The following is a 12603-nucleotide window of genomic DNA, read 5'->3' on the forward strand; positions in this document are numbered from 1 at the left end:
CATCTCTCATCTCTCCTCCTCCTCTTTCCTCCTCCTCCTCTCTCCTCTCTCCTCATCCTCTCTCCTCTCCACTGCTCTCTCCTCTCTCTCTCCTCCTCCTCTCCACTGCTCTCTCCTCATCTCTCATCTCTCCTCTCTCCTCTCCACTGCTCTCTCTCATCTCTCATCTCTTATCTCTCCTCCTCCTCCTCCTCCTCTCCTCCTCCACTCTCCTCTCTCCTCCTCCTCCTCTCCACTGCTCTCTCCTCATCTCTCCTCCCCCTCTCCACTCCTCTCTCCTCTCTCTCTCCTCTCCTCCTCTCCACTGCTCTCTCCTCATCTCTCCACTGCTCTCTCCACTGCTCTCTCCTCTCTCCTCCTCTCTCACCTCTCTGCTCTCTCCTCCTCTCTCCCTCTGCTCTCCTCCTCCTCCTCTCCACTGCTCTCTCCTCATCTCTCCTCCTCCTCCTCTCCACTCTCCCTCCTCCTCTCTCTCCTCCTCTCTCTCTCCTCCTCCTCTCTCTCACTCTCTCCTCTCTCTCCTCCTCCTCTCTCCTCTCCACTCTCCTCTCCTCCTCTGCTCTCTCTCCTCTCCTCCTCCTCCACTGCTCTCTCCTCCTCCTCCTCTCTCCCTCTCCACTCATCCTCTCCTCTCTCTCCACTTCCTCCACTCCTCTCTCTCTCTCTCTCTCCTCCTCTCCTCATCTCTCCTCTCCACTGCTCCTCTCCTCTCTCACTCTCTCCTCCTCCTCCTCTCCTCCACTCTCTCTCCTCCTCTCTCCTCTCCACTGCTCTCTCTCTCTCTCCTCTCCACTGCTCTCTCCTCATCTCTCATCTCTCCTCTCTCTCTCCTCTCCTCTCCACTGCTCTCTCTCCTCCTCTCTCCTCTCTCCTCTCTCCTCCTCCTCCTCCTCTCTCTCCTCTCCTCATCTCTCCTCTCTCCTCCTCCTCTCCACTGCTCTCTCTTCTCATCTCTCCTCTCCTCCTCCTCTCCACTGCTCTCTCCTCCTCTCTCCTCTCTCTCTCCTCCTCCCTCTCTCTCTCCTCTGCTCTCCTCCTCTCTCCTCTCTCCTCTCCGCTGCTCTCTTTTCTCTACTACTGTCTTCTTTCGTCACAGATTTTGTTTTACACTGGCCTTTCTTCCTGTTTTCCTTTCTTCCTGTTTTCCTTTCTTCCTGTTTTCCTTTCGTCCTGTTTTCCTTTCTTCCTGCTGTCCTTTCTTCATGCTGTCCTTTCTTCCTGCTGTCCTTTCTTCCTGCTGTCCTTTCTTCCTGCTGTCCTTTCTTCCTGCTGTCCTTTCTTCCTGCTGTCCTTTCTTCCTGTTGTCCTTTCTTCCTGCTGTCCTTTCTTCCTGCTGTCCTTTCTTCCTGCTGTCCTTTCTTCCTGCTGTCCTTTCTTCCTGCTGTCCTTTCTTCCTGCTGTCCTTTCTTCCTGCTCCTTTCTTCCTGCTGTCCTTTCTTCCTGCTGTCCTTTCTTCCTGCTGTCCTTTCTTCCTGCTGTCCTTTCTTCTTGTCTTGGGCGTGTCATCAGCTCCAGTTCATATTCAGTTCTGCCATACGGGCCTCTTTGCATTGATTACCCAGTGCAGAGATAGCTCCAGTAAAGCATTGATGATATATACTAGTCTGATACAGGATATTATCCCCTATTGTCTATACGTTCTCCCTTTCTATAATTGCCTGTTGTTTTTGATTTCTCATACTTTTGATTTTTCGTTCTATATTAATAACTTTCCCTCTGCTTTTTTAAAACAAAAAACTTGTGAAATAAAGACAATTTCATAAGATGTATTTAACCCCTGCTTTACAATGTTTATGATGCTGAAGCTATGGTTTTACTTATTGGGAGTGTTCAGCTCCCAGCTGTTGGCTGTGGCTCAATGGTACCATATTCCCTACATAGTGCATCACTTTTGATCAGAGCTCTAAAGACCCTGGTCCAATGTCGTGCACTTTATAGGTAATAGGGTGCCATTTTGGGAGTCCCGCAGTCCCGTTGTTGAGTAGACTTTGTAAAGTCTTAGAGTGGCAGTTCAGATCCCCCCCAAAAAAAAAAATCTGAATGAATAGAGATCTAGAATGCTGAAGATTCTAGAACGAGGAAATGGTGATGATTCTTTTTTGATACTAGCGATGATATTTTGTTGTCAACAGAAACTAAACTGTGGTTTTCATTTACATGTGTTGCATGAGATATTATGTTCAACACGAGAAGCTAACTATCACATGTAAGAAAAACATTATTTTCTTTCAAAAGCTTCTTTTTTATTATACACAGTTGAAATCAGCTTATTCTATAGCAAGAGACTCTTAGTAGAAAGGTTTTATGAAGCAGACACATTTTCCCTTTCCCAAATTCAGGTATTGTTAACTTACTGTATGGTTTTAGGCAGGGGTTGGAACCAAAATTATTGTCCAATTGTTTCGTTCTAAACTAGCTAACAAGCTTGTGTGTGAACAGCGGCACCATAATTCAAATATGAATAAATAATTAAAAAGTCTTAAGGCCTTTGCTGACTGTATGTCGGATTCAGTCTTTTGCGATCATCACGTCACATGGTGAGATCATCACGTCACATGGTGAGATCATCACGTCACATGGTGAGATCATCACGTCACATGGTGAGATCATCACGTCACATGGTGAGATCATCACGTCACATGGTGAGATCATCACGTCACATGGTGAGATCATCACGTCACATGGTGAGATCATCACGTCACATTGTGCGATCATCACGTCACATTGTGCGATGTTACCAAATTAAAATCTTGACATCAACCTGGCAAGATGGTAAGATTTGCTTCAGTTTTGTCGTCACATTCTGCGATCGAGCCAAGACGTAGTGGTACTGAATCAGCAGACCTAGACCCTGTCTCACAGAACCAGCCAGACGTAGTGGTACTGAACCAGCAGACCTAGACCCTGTCACACTGAACCAGCCAAGACGTAGTGGTACTGAATCAACAGACCTAGACCCTGTCACACTGAACCAGCCAAGACGTAGTGGTACTGAATCAGCAGACCCCCTGTCTCACTGAACCAGCCAAGACGTAGTGGTACTGAATCAACAGACCTAGAAACAGTATAACTAGACCCCAGGGACCCTCTGCACACATGTCACTGAACCAGCCAAGACGTAGTGGTACTGAATCAGCAGACCTAGACCCTGTCACACTGAACCAGCCAAGACGAGTGGTACTGAATCAGCAAACCTAGCCCCTGTCACACTGAACCAGCAGACCTAGACCCTGTCTCACTGAACCAGCCAAGACGTAGAACGAGGAGCCAAGACGTAGAGGTACTGAATCAGCAGAGCTAGACCCTGTCTCACTGAACGAGGAGCCAAGACGTAGTGGTACTGAATCAACAGACCTAGACCCTGTCTCACTGAACGAGGAGCCAAGGCTTAGAGGTACTGAATCAGCAGACCTAGACCCTGTCTCACTGAACCAGCCAGACGTAGTGGTACTGAACCAGCAGACCTAGACCCTGTCACACTGAACCAGCCAAGACGTAGTGGTACTGAATCAACAGACCTAGACCCTGTCACACTGAACCAGCCAAGACGTAGTGGTACTGAATCAGCAGACCTAGACCCCGTCACACTGAACGAACCAAGATGTAGTGGTAGTGAACCAGCAGACCTAGACCTATTCTCACTGAACCAGCCAAGACCTAGTGGTACTGAATCAGCAGACCTAGACCCTGTCTCATTGAACGAGGAGCCAAGACGTAGTGGTACTGAATCAGCAGACCTAGAACCTGTCACACTGAACCAGCCAAGACGTAGTGGTACTGAATCAGCAGACCTAGAACCTGTCACATTGAACGAGGAGCCAAGACGTAGTGGTACTGAATCAGCAGACCTAGAACCTGTCACATTGAACGAGGAGCCAAGACGTAGTGGTACTGAATCAGCAGACCTAGACCCTGTCACACTGAACCAGCCAAGACGTAGTGGTACTGAATCAGCAAACCTAGCCCCTGTCACACTGAACCAGCAGACCTAGACCCTGTCTCACTGAACCAGCCAAGACGTAGTGGTACTGAATCAACAGACCTAATGTAACAGTATAACTTTAGACCGTCCCCTCGCCCATACCCGAGCGTGAACCAGGGACCCTCTGCACACATCAACAACAGTCACCCACGAAGCATCGTTACCCATCGCTCCACAAAAGCCGCGGCCCTTCCTGAGCAAGGGGAACTACTACTTCAAGGTCTCAGAGCAAGTGACGTCACCGATTGAAACACTATTTAGCGTGCACCACCGCTAACTAAGCTAGCGTTTCACATCTGTTACACTAGGCCCTGTCACACTGAACGAAGAGCCAAGACATAGAGGTACTGAATCAGCAGACCTAAACCCTGTCTCACTGAACGAGGAGCCAAGACGTAGTGGTACTGAATCAGCAGACCTAGACCCTGTCTCACTGAACCACCCAAGACCTAGTGGTACTGAATCAACAGACCTAGACCCTGTCTCACTGAACGAGGAGCCAAGGCTTAGAGGTACTGAATCAGCAGACCTAGACCCTGTCTCACTGAACCAGCCAGACGTAGTGGTACTGAACCAGCAGACCTAGACCCTGTCACACTGAACCAGCCAAGACGTAGTGGTACTGAATCAACAGACCTAGACCCTGTCACACTGAACCAGCCAAGACGTAGTGGTACTGAATCAGCAGACCTAGACCCTGTCACACTGAACCAGCCAAGACGTATTGGTACTGAATCAGCAGACCTAGATCCTGTCACACTGAACCAGCCAAGACCTAGTGGTACTGAATCAGCAGACCTAGACCCTGTCTCATTGAACGAGGAGCCAAGACGTCCGACAATCGTTTACGACCTAGGAATTTGTCCAAGACTTAAACATTTTTCGTGGCATAAGATGGCTAAAATTGTACAGTCTGTGGGGGGGCTTTACCTTTTTGTAGTTAATAAATCCAACGTGAAACTTCGATTATTCTATCCTTAACTAGCATTGGAAAAGTGAATCCATTCTTCTCTAATGAAAAATCTCTCTCCCTAATTTCTGATTTAGGCCTGTAACATCAGTAAACTACAGTAGCCTAGCTTCGGAGGGGGAGGGGCTACAGTAGCCTATTCTTCAGAGGGGGGGGCTACAGTAGCCTATGCTTAGGAGGTGGAGGGTTTTCAGTAGCCTATGCTTTGGAGGGGGAGGAGCAAGTAGCCTATGCTTCGGGGGAGGGGCAAGTAGCCTCTGCTTCAGAGGGGGAGGGGTAAGTAGCCTATGCTTCAGGAGGGAGGGGCAAGTAGCCTATGCTTAGGAGGTGGAGGGTTTTCAGTAGCCTATGCTTTGGAGGGGAGGGGCTACAGTAGCCTATGCTTCGGAGGAGGGGCTACAGTAGCCTTTGCTTCGGAGGGGAAGGGTCTACAGTAGCCAATGCTTTGGAGGGGGAGGGGAAAGTAGCCTATGCTTCGGAGGGGGAGGGGCAAGTAGCCTGTGCTTTGGAGGGGGAGGGGCAAGTAGCCTAGACACACAAAGATCTTCAACTGGCAGGAAGATGCTGGAATAACTTTCCAAGTGACAGAATGAGGGCTTTGCATAGGCACTTTATTGTTACGTTTTTTTATGGGACTGTAAAAAAATGCCTGGAATGTTAAAAAGAAACGTTATTAACCAGTTCCCAAGCTTTTAAAATAGCAGTTCTGTTCGGGAACAGTGTAGATCGTTTTCGTTCCCCTGAACCGGTTCCAACCCCTGGTTTTAGGAAATAATTTTATACAGGGACCTCCTTTCAAAAGAGTAACACTTCACTAAGTACACCAAACTTAACTTAATTAATATACCACATTTTAAATGGAAAAAAAAAAACGTACTACTGAGATAATATGAGCTGTTTTCATTTTGTTTAACGATACATAAGGATACACACCGATGCAGAGTTGATGTAACAATATAAACAATATATTGTTTATATCTGTAGGAATGTGTTGTTGTTGTTGTTTTTTTACAGCTCTAATACTTACGTATAAGTCAAGAAGATGCTTTAACAAGCCTTTAGTTTACTTATTTATCAGTTAACATTAATCCTTGTAAAATATATATAACAAGTCAAATAAAATATATCCTGTTTTATTTGGGCAAAGTTTTCCATTTCCTTTTGTCTGATCATGTCTCTGCTGTGATGGTGGTGTTTGATTTGAACTGTTACACCCTTTGTGAAGATTACATGTCAAAAAGAACTACAGGTGAACTATATGCTCGTATGTAAATGCTATTTCAGTAAAGAAAAATTCTAAGGTTTCAGTATAGAACAGTATGGGGTTTGGGAGATTATTGGGGAAAAGTAAATGCATGTATTTTACATTATGCACAAATTAAAGTATTCAAATACGAGATGTAAACTAAAAAGGTCTTGCATGAAATAAATTTTGCATACAACAGTATGTTAGACTCTGTTTTTATTTAACAGGCCAAACATGCATTCATGTTTTATACTTTATCTCTTGCAGACAGTGTAGTTCTTTGGCCCAGTTGTAAAGCCAACAGCTTTTAAAATATGTTGTACAGTACTTCTTTGTGGGGTCAATGAGTGCTTCCATGAGTTGGGACGATGGGAGCATGGCATAAAGCACGACAACTACTGACTGAACCTCTGTACATGCAACTTGTACAACAAAAGCATGATCTGGGCATGAATAATATCCTTCTTAAGAATGCAAATGTTGTCTTTGCCTTGGCTACAAGCATGGGAAATACATGGTAAAACAGCCACCTTTACCATGATGAGAAACTAACAGAGCACATTTTCTTTAACATCATTCCACCACCTGCCTCACTGCACTGTTGTGTAGCGGTAGCCTAGCCTAGCCACCTCCCCTCTGCACTGTTCTGTAGAGGTAGCCTAGCCTAACCACCTCCCCTCTGCACTGTTCTGTAGAGGTAGCCTAGCATAGCCACCTCCCCTCTGCACTGTTCTGTAGAGGTAGCCTAGCCTAGCCACCTCCCCTCTGCACTGTTGTGTAGAGGTAGCCTAGCCTAGCCACCTCCCCTCTGCACTGTCGTGTAGAGGTAGCCTAGCCTAGCCACCTCCCCTCTGCACTGTTCTGTAGAGGTAGCCTAGCCACCTCCCCTCTGCACTGTTCTGTAGAGGTAGCCTAGCCTAGCCTAGCCACCTCCCCTCTGCACTGCACTGTTCTGTAGAGGTAGCCTAGCCACCTCCCCTCTGCACTGTTCTGTAGAGGTAGCCTAGCATAGCCACCTCCCCTCTGCACTGTTCCGTAGAGGAAGCCTAGCCACCTCCCCTCTGCACTGTTCTGTAGAGGTAGCCTAGCCTAGCCACCTCCCCTCTGCACTGTTCTGTAGAGGTAGCCAAGCCACCTGCCCCACTGCACTATTCTGTAGAGTTAGCTTAGCCTAGCCACCTGTTTCACTGCACTGTTTTGTAGAGGTAGCCTAGCCTAGCCACCTGCCCCACTGCACTCTTTCTGTAGAGGTAGCCCAGCATAGTAGAGGTAGCTTAGCATAGCAAACTGCCCCCCAAAAGTGTTATACTAGAGGTAGCCTAGCATAGTCACCTGCCCCCTACACTGTTATAGTAGAGCTAGCCTAGCCCCCTACACAGTAAAAGAAGAGGTATTCTAGCCTCCTACACTGTTCTAGTAGAGGTATCCTAGTCTCCTACACTGTTCTAGTAGAGGTATTCTAGCCTCCTACACTGTTATAGTAGAGGTATTCTAGCCCCCTACACTGTTCTGAACATCTTGGCCATGTTCTGTTATAATCTCCACCCGGCACAGCCAGAAGAGGACTGGCCACCCCACATAGCCTGGTTCCTCTCTAGGTTTCTTCCTAGGTTTTGGCCTTTCTAGGGAGTTTTTCCTAGCCACCGTGCTTCTACACCTGCATTGCTTGCTGTTTGGGGTTTTAGGCTGGGTTTCTGTACAGCACTTTGAGATATCAGCTGATGTACGAAGGGCTATATAAATACATTTGATTTGATTTGATTTGATTCTAGTAGAGGTATTCTAGCCTCCTACACTGTTCTAGTAGAGGTATTCTAGCCCCCTACACTGTTCTAGTAGAGGTATTCTAGCCCCCTACACTGTTATAGTAGAGGTATCCTAGCCCCCTACACTGTTATAGTAGACGTAGCCTATCATAGCCACCTGCACCCTACACTGTTACAGTAGAGGTAGCCTAGCATATCCAACTGCCCCCAAAAGTGTTATAGTAGAGGTAGCTTAGTCACCTGCCACCTACACTCTTATACGAGAGGTAGCCTAGCCTAGCCACCTCCCCTCTGCACTGTTCTGTAGAGGTAGCCAAGCCACCTGCTCCTTGTACTGTTCTGTAGAGGAAGCCTAGCCTAGCCACCTCCCCTCTGCACTGTTCTGTAGAGGTAGCCTAGCCTAGCCACCTCCCCTCTGCACTGTTCTGTAGAGGTAGCCTAGCCACCTCCCCTCTGCACTGTTCTGTAGAGGTAGCCAAGCCACCTGCTCCCTGTACTGTTCTGTAGACTTAGCCTAGCCTAGCCTAGCCACCTGCCCCACTGTTCTGTAGAGTTAGCCTAGCCTAGCATAGCCACCTGCCACACAGCACTGTTCTGTAGAGGTAGCCTAGCCTAGCCACCTGCCCCACTGCACTATTCTGTAGAGTTAGCTTAGCCTAGCCACCTGTTTCACTGCACTGTTTTGTAGAGGTAGCCTAGCCTAGCCACCTGCCCCACTGCACTCTTTCTGTAGAGGTAGCCCAGCATAGTAGAGGTAGCTTAGCATAGCAAACTGCCCCCCAAAAGTGTTATACTAGAGGTAGCCTAGCATAGTCACCTGCCCCTTACACTGTTATAGTAGAGCTAGCCTAGCCCCCTACACAGTAAAAGAAGAGGTATTCTAGCTTCCTACACTGTTCTAGTAGAGGTATTCAAGCCTAGTATCCTACACTGTTCTAGTAGAGGTATTCTAGCCTCCTACACTGTTCTAGTAGAGGTATTCTAGCCTCCTACACTGTTCTAGTAGAGGTATTCTAGCCCCCTACACTGTTATAGTAGAGGTATCCTAGTCTTCTACACTGTTCTAGTAGAGGTATCCTAGTCTCCTACACTGTTATAGTAGAGGTATTCTAGCCCCCTACACTGTTATAGAGAGGTATTCTAGTCTCCTACACTGTTATAGAGAGGTATTCTAGTCTCCTACACTGTTCTAGTAGAGGTATTCTAGCCCCCTACACTGTTATAGAGAGGTATTCTAGTCTCCTACACTGTTATAGAGAGGTATTCTAGTCTCCTACACTGTTCTAGTAGAGGTATTCTAGCCCCCTACACTGTTATAGTAGAGGTATCCTAGTCTCCTACACTGATATAGTAGAGGTATTCTACCCCCCTACACTGTTATAGAGAGGTATTCTAGTCTCCTACACTGTTATAGTAGAGGTATCCTAGTCTCCTACACTGTTCTAGTAGAGGTATCCTAGTCTCCTACACTGTTATAGTAGAGGTATTCTAGTCTCCTATACTGTTCTAGTAGAGGTATCCTAGCCTCCTACACTGTTCTAGTAGAGGTATTCTAGCCCTCTACACTGTTATAGTAGAGGTATTCTAGTCTCCTACAATGTTATAGTAGAGGTATTCTAGCCTCCTACACTGTTCTAGTAGAGGTATTCTAGTCTCCTACAATGTTATAGTAGAGGTATTCTAGCCCCCTACACTGTTATAGTAGAGATATTCTAGACTCCTACATTGTTCTAGTAGAACTTTCTAGCCCCCTACACTGTTACAGTAGAGGTATTCTAGCCCCCTACACTCTTAAAAGAGAGGTATTCTAGACCCCTACACTGTTATAGTAGACGTATTCTAGCCCCCTACACTGTTCTAGTAGACGTAGCCTATCATAGCCACCTGCACCCTACACTGTTACAGTAGAGGTATTCTAGACCCCTACACTGTTACAGTAGAGGTAGCCTAGCATATCCAACTGCCCCCAAAAGTGTTATAGTAGAGGTAGCCTAGTCACCTGCCACCTACACTCTTATACTAGAGGTAGCCAATCATAGCCACCTGCCCCCTACACTGTTACAGTAGAGGTATTCTAGCCCCCTACACTGCTACAGGAGAGGTATCCTAGCCCCCTACACTGTTATAGAGAGGTATTCTAGCCCCCTACACTGTTATAGTAGACGTAGCCTATCATAGCCACCTGCACCCTACACTGTTCTAGTAGAGGTATTCTAGACCCCTACACTGTTACAGTAGAGGTATTCTAGCCCACTACACTGTTCTAGTAGAGGTATCCTAGTCTCCTACACTGTTCTAGTAGAGGTATTCTAGTCTCCTACACTGTTCTAGTAGAGGTATTCTAGCCCCCTACACTGTTCTAGTAGAGGTATCCTAGCCTCCCACACTGTTATAGAGAGGTATCCTAGCCTTGCCCCCTACACTGTTATAGAGAGGTATTCTAGCCCCTACACTGTTATAGTAGAGGTATCCTAGCCCCTACACTGTTATAGAGAGGTATCCTAGCCCCTACACTGTTATAGAGAGGTATTCTAGCCCCTACACTGTTATAGTAGAGGTATCCTAGCCCCTACACTGTTATAGAGAGGTATCCTAGCCCCCTACACTGTTATAGAGAGGTATCTTAGCCCCCTATACTGTTATAGAGAGGTATCCTAGCCCCTACACTGTTATAGAGAGGTATCCTAGCCTCCTACACTGTTATAGAGAGGTATCCTAGCCCCCTACACTGTTATAGAGAGGTATCCTAGCCCCTACACTGTTATAGAGAGGTATTCTAGCCCCTACACTGTTATAGTAGAGGTATCCTAGCCCCTACACTGTTATAGAGAGGTAGTCTAGCCCCCTACACTGTTATAGAGAGGTATCCTAGCCCCCACACTGTTATAGTAGAGGTATCCTAGCCCCTACACTGTTATAGTAGAGGTATCCTAGCCCCCACACTGTTATAGAGAGGTATCCTAGCCCCTACACTGTTATAGAGAGGTATCCTAGCCCCCACACTGTTATAGTAGAGTTATCCTAGCCCCCTACACTGTTCTAGTAGAGGTATCCTAGCCCCCTACACTGCTACAGTAGAGGTATCCTAGCCCCTACACTGTTATAGAGAGGTATCCTAGCCCCCTACACTGTTCTAGTAGAGGTATCCTAGCCCCCTACACTGCTACAGTAGAGGTACCCTAGCCCCTACACTGTTATAGAGAGGTATCCTAGCCCCTACACTGTTCTAGTAGAGGTATCCTAGCCCCTACACTGCTACAGTAGAGGTATCCTAGCCCCTACACTGCTACAGTAGAGGTATTCTAGCCCCTACACTGCTACATTAGAGGTATCCTAGCCCCCACACTGTTATAGAGAGGTATCCTAGCCCCTACACTGCTACAGTAGAGGTATTCTAGCCCCCTACACTGCTACAGTAGAGGTATCCTAGCCCCCTACACTGCTACAGTAGAGTTATCCTAGCCCCCTACACTGCTACAGTAGAGGTATCCTAGCCCCCACACTGTTATAGTAGAGTTATCCTAGCCCCTACACTGCTACAGGAGAGGTATCCTAGCCCCCACACTGTTCTAGTAGAGGTATCCTAGCCCCTACACTGCTACAGTAGAGGTATCCTAGCCCCTACACTGTTCTAGTAGAGGTATCCTAGCCCCCTACACTGCTACAGTAGAGGTATCCTAGCCCCCACATACTGTTATAGTAGAGGTATCCTAGCCCCTACACTGCTACAGTAGAGGTATCCTAGCCCCCTACACTGTTATAGTAGAGGTATCCTAGCCCCCACACTGTTATAGTAGAGGTATCCTAGCCCCTACACTGCTACAGTAGAGGTATCCTAGCCCCCACACTGTTATAGTAGAGGTATCCTAGCCCCTACACTGCTACAGTAGAGGTATCCTAGCCCCCTACACTGCTACAGTAGAGGTATCCTAGCCCCTACACTGCTACAGTAGAGGTATCCTAGCCCCTACACTGTTCTAGTAGAGGTATCCTAGCCCCCTACACTGCTACAGTAGAGGTATCCTAGCCCCTACACTGTTATAGTAGAGGTATCCTAGCCCCCACACTGTTATAGTAGAGGTATCCTAGCCCCTACACTGCTACAGTAGAGGTATCCTAGCCCCTACACTGCTACAGTAGAGGTATCCTAGCCCCTACACTGTTCTAGTAGAGGTATCCTAGCCCCCTACACTGCTACAGTAGAGGTATCCTAGCCCCTACACTGTTATAGTAGAGGTATCCTAGCCCCTACACTGCTACAGTAGAGGTATCCTAGCCCCTACACTGTTCTAGTAGAGGTATCCTAGCCCCCTACACTGCTACAGTAGAGGTATCCTAGCCCCTACACTGCTACAGTAGAGGTATCCTAGCCCCCTACACTGCTACAGTAGAGGTATCCTAGCCCCCTACACTGCTACAGTAGAGGTATCCTAGCCCCCTACACTGCTACAGTAGAGGTATTCTAGCCCCTACACTGCTACAGTAGAGGTATCCTAGCCCCCTACACTGCTACAGTAGAGGTATCCTAGCCCCCTACACTGCTACAGTAGAGGTATTCTAGCCCCCTACACTGCTACAGTAGAGGTATCCTAGCCCCCTACACTGCTACAGTAGAGGTATCCTAGCCCCCTACACTGCT

The 12603-nt window shown here is 47.3% G+C and overlaps 1 protein-coding gene across 1 annotated transcript in view; it reads left to right on the plus strand.

Moving 5' to 3' along the window:
* The window catches only part of LOC112218949 (potassium voltage-gated channel subfamily C member 1-like), a 52172-nt gene that overhangs the window by 38505 nt on the left and 1064 nt on the right, over nt 1-12603 (plus strand). The window lies entirely within an intron of this gene.

This window comes from Oncorhynchus tshawytscha, linkage group LG19 (assembly GCF_018296145.1).
Source record: "Oncorhynchus tshawytscha isolate Ot180627B linkage group LG19, Otsh_v2.0, whole genome shotgun sequence".
NCBI classification, from domain to species: domain Eukaryota; kingdom Metazoa; phylum Chordata; class Actinopteri; order Salmoniformes; family Salmonidae; genus Oncorhynchus; species Oncorhynchus tshawytscha.